We start from the raw sequence: 5036 nt of genomic DNA on the forward strand, positions 1-5036 counted from the left end.
TTGACCTACTTTGCAAGGGTGCTGTGAAGCCGAGTGTGTTCATGTACATAAAGGGCCCAGAGTTCCTCAGATGAAAGGTGCTGAAGGGCAATTTAAAAGCTCCAAACATGGGTGTAGCCTGTGAGTCAGGGATTGTGCCCTGCCTTATATGTGGGAGAAATGGGTTTACACTATCCCTAATGCGGTGTACTATGCATGAGACACAGATGCACCCTGCAGGAAATATTGGGGTGCCCTGGGCAAAACACACATAGACCCTAAACAAATATGAACACATCTGACAGAAATGGGCATGCCTTTATGCAAAGAAAGGTGTGCTAACTCAGGGTAACTAACCCAAATTAGCTAACTCAGGCTAAAATAGCAGTGAGGACATGAAAGCTCAGTTTTAAACTCAGGTTAGCAGCTCAAATTAAAGATTGCAGGGAAGCCAGGGATTAAACTCAAGCTATTAATTTGAATTAAAAAAACAGTTTGCCGTCTTCACTTCTACCTTAATCAGAGTTGCCTAAACTGGGTTAAGAATTTACTTATTTGTAGTGAAGAGCTAGTGTGCTAAAAATAGCAGAATGGACGCTGTAGCACTGGTGGCAGGGTGGGCTATCCGCCCCCGTCCAAGGCCGCCTGACCCCTTAGGTCTGAGCTTGGGTGGCTAGCCCGAGCTGGCATCCATGCTGCAAGGGCCACGCAGCTATTTTTAGCAGGCTAGCTGGAGCAGAGCTAGCGTGAGTCTGTCTCCTCGGACTGGGATGACCCCCAAGACATAGATACAGCCTGTAGTAACCACAAATCTGTCCTATGAAAAAGACAGCTGTGCCCCAGTGGAGCAGAGTCGGTACACTGGCCTGACTTGAGTGGAATGCCGATGGGAGCTATAGCCTGGGAGTCAAGACACAGCCCACCCTAAAAGCTACCAGCCGGGGACTGCTATTAATCCTCAGAATTCCCCACCATCCTCCCCGGCACGGGCACCCCTTGCAGTCAAGCTGCTACAGCAGTGCTTAACAACAAGGTCAGAAAGACTGTGTCTGGCTCATCTTTCAGACAGGTGAGTACAGGATCGATCCACAGCAGAGGCCAAAGATAACAAGTGGGAGGCGGGTCACGTGTCGGCGAGGAGTTTTCTGACCGTCATTCAATGAAAGTGAGGTGCACAAATGGAAAAGCAAAGGTGGCGGCCTTTTCCTTTAGCCCTTTCAGCCATGTCCAAGGGCAGCACTTCAGAAGCAACCTGGCCAGGAAGCTGGGCAGCATGGGGGTCCGGGGGGAGGAGAGAGGGTAGGGGGGTTGCATTTAGCCCTCACTCACTGGGCACGACATAGCTATGGTTATCAAACCAGGAGCGCCCCACAGGCTGACAAGGACAGCTTGGGATTCTGCAACAAGCAGCAGAGACCGAAAGGGAGTAGGCAAAGCTGACACTACACAGAGCTAACGTACAGCAGCCAGGCAATGCTAGTAATGCTTTTGGCTCAAAACACTCTGCCGACTCAAGCCAAACACAACCCAGCATGCAGGAAGCTAGCAGATATAATGCAGGCCTGTCTGCTTTTGACTACAGTCCATTGGCTATGACCAGAATAGTTCCCCCTCCTTGCATGGGTAGCAGTTACAGGCACTGCATGATTCTGCAGGAACACAGAGAGCGCGCGCGTGTAAACGCATGACCATCACCATCTTGCCTGACACACCAGGGCATGAACTGGGGACCTCAGAGCTGAAGAGTATGAACTGCTGTTGCTTGAGCTAAAGAGCAAATGCTCCCTGGCTGAGGCTGTAACAAACGCATCTCCCCTGTGCTCATTATACACAGCCCCTTAGCCACAGCAGGGTTTTCTGCCCCCTAAAACCTCCACAACTTCATTACTACTGGTGCAGCTCCCATTGTGGCAGAATTAGCATGCACAAAGTTCTGGCATTCAACACTCCCTCCTCATCGCCCGGTGCTGCCAACCCCAAACATTCAAAAAACCAGGAGCCAGGCCCTCTCAAAATATAGGACTGGCTTTAAAATTGTGCAGGTTTCTAAGACGACACAGAGAGTTACTCTAAATTTACATCAGAGGAACGGAGATCAGAATCTGGACCATAACCCTTTGCACTCCCTAACCAGACCCAGAGGGGTAGAAACCCAATTGCCTCTCTTTGAGCTGGTCTATTATCTTCATTCTTCAGCTTTAATGCCAGTTTGAAAAGCTCTGCATATTTTTCTCAGTACATGTGAGAACAGACTACTCCACCCTGGAAGGTTCTTTAATCACTTTCAGTTCCGCAGGGCTGTTGCTGAGATCCTTTCAGCTCGTAGGCTACCAGTTTGTTGCTTTTAAGTTTTCTCTCTCTTTGTCTCTCTCTGCATTGACAAAATCCTTAATTAAAAAAGATAAGAATTCAGGACTGAGCAATTTTTGGAATCCAGATCCAAGGCGTAGGCTGCTCAGATTCAGGGCTTCGGTTCTACCCACTACAGACCAGCTGCAAAGTATAGACCTTGACCTAACTTCCTTCAGAGTGTGGGTGCTTAGATTTGGGGTTCTGGTGTGGAGCCTCTCTAATAAAAAGTATTATGGGGAAAAATGACACTCTTATCCTAAAGGAATAAACCCATTTTAGTATTGAAACTGAAACTAAGCACAGACCACAGGCCTGCTGAACGCCCTTACTAGGTGTAAATCCGGAGTAATTCCCCTGAAGTTAGTAGAGTGAAATCAGTATTAAATCAATGCGAGAGGAGAATCGGCTCCATCTCCGGAACTCCCTGAAGGTATACTTAATCCTGCCTTGGTGCAGGGGGATGGACTGGCTGACTCTGGAGGTCCCTTCCAGCCCTACTTTTCTGTGTTACAAAGCACAGGGGCCTTTGCCTTTGGACCGTTCCGCGTCTAAAGCTCATCAACATTTTATCATTAAAAAGCTGGAAGGGGGCGGGGGAGGGAGATGAAATTGACATGTTGACCAGTATGACCCTTTCGTGGAAAATTTTGGTATTGCTCAAAATATTTCATCCACCCAAACTGAAAATGTTCAATGTGATCTGAATCAAAATGAAAAACTGTAGGAGACTCCGCCAATTCTTCTCCTTCCCTGCCCCCTCTCCCCTTTTCCAAGGGGGAAAAAGAGAAGAAAACAAAACCCCAACCCCCACAACTCTTTCATTTTATTTGGACAAAAAGGTCAAAGTTTCTAAGGGAAAATTCAGGGAAAAAAAAAAGAAAAAAAAAGAAAAGAACTCTTATCTTTTTCAAAAATGTCCACAGAAAACACTATGTTTGGCCGGCCCGAGCTCTGCCAAGCAAGCTCTGAAATCGTCACGTATTCAGCTTTGAGGCCCGCTGCTGGTAGAGGCCTCAGCAGAGGACAGTTTGATTCTTGTCCAGTGTGAAAGTGTGTTGGGGTGGAAAGGGGGGTTAAAATTGTACTGGTCACATGACTGGCGATCACATAATATGCGGTAAACTGAGAAGACGTCATGCTGAGGTTCTGATTGATTTTTACGTTGTATCGCCCACATTGTTCTCTTTTTTTAAATGCACGGCAGAGCTTCCTAAAGCTCTAGATGCATGCCCCATGGCATGAAGTTTATATGAGATCAAAATCTAAATCGATAAAGATACTAGGATCATTTTATACCAAGTATGATCCATTAATTTTCTCCCCTACCTGTACTCATCACCTTAAGTCCTAGGGAGATCCCATCTTAAACAACAACACATTTTATTCACCATATTCATTTTAATTTCAACCTTATTTTGTGTGCGAGTATTTCATGCGAGTGCACGAGAGAGACCCAGTTAAAGCCGATGTCATTGACCTCACACTCTCTTGCCCTGCCCACATCTGCAAGGAGGTAAGCTCAGCTCCTGATGGCAAAAAAAGTAATTATTTTCGAAACAAGCTGCAGAACCAGTTGCTGCGTCTTAATCAAAATTATTTTTCTTTTTTTAAAAAAAGGATATAAACAGCCCTTCCTCCCAAAACCTGGTTAGGCAAGAATGTTCTGGGTGTGGGCTGCCTTGTATAATTAATCACACAGCTGTGGCTTCTGATCCCTTTGTAACATCTCTCTCTCTTGCTTTACCCAGCATAGTTCTGGTGTTCTCCACCTCCCAGCAGCTCAAGGTGTGTCACTTAGGCAGAGGCTTTCCTGCATTCTGCCTCCACTCCTTGCTGACCCAACCACCAGCAAGGTTGCCTGCTCTACAGAGAAGAGCTGTTGGCCAAAGATCTGCTCCGTGCCTAGAGGGCTGAGAAAGGAGCAAGGGTAGAGAAAGGCCAATTCATCCCTCTGCACAATGGAAACAGGGTGTGCCACAAGGACAAATGGCGTGGCTGGGAACCAAGAAGATGTGACTTGTCTGTCCACCCCTAAGAAAGATGGAGAGGAGCTGAAGAAGTCCACCAGTCCCAGTGGGGGTGAGAAGGAAAATGCCAAAAACACTGGCAGTTCTTCTCTGGAGACAGGGAAACTGAAGAGCTCTATCTACTCAGGGACTGACTGGAAGAGGCCGATCATCCAGTTTGTGGAGTCAGACGAGAAGAAGTCAACCTACTTCAGCATGGATTCAGGGGATGGGAAGAAGCCATCATACCCTGGGGTGCAGCTTGGGGATGTGAGTCGGCCCCCCATCTCCTTTGTAGACAAAGGGGACTTGAGGAAACCGCTCTTCTTGGCAGAGTCAAAAAAGACCTTCTTCTCCAGTGAAGGAGAGGGCAGGAGGTCAGTGTACTCAAGCGGGCAGATGGGGGATCTGAAGAAGCCCTCCCTCCCTCTGGTGGAGACAGGGGACCTGAAGAGACCCAGCTACAACACCGCCAACAGAGTGTCCGGGTCGAGACCCCGGGTGAAGCTAGAGGAGGTCCTGTGCGACTCCTGCATCGATAACAAGCAGAAGGCAGTGAAGTCCTGCCTGGTGTGCCAGGCTTCCTTCTGCGAGCTGCACCTCAAGCCCCATCTGGAGGGGGCTGCTTTCCGGGATCACCAGCTGCTGGACCCCATCAAGGACTTTGAAGCCAGGAAGTGCCCGCTGCATGGCAAGACC

This window comes from Natator depressus, chromosome 22, assembly GCF_965152275.1.
Source record: "Natator depressus isolate rNatDep1 chromosome 22, rNatDep2.hap1, whole genome shotgun sequence".
Classification (NCBI taxonomy): domain Eukaryota; kingdom Metazoa; phylum Chordata; order Testudines; family Cheloniidae; genus Natator; species Natator depressus.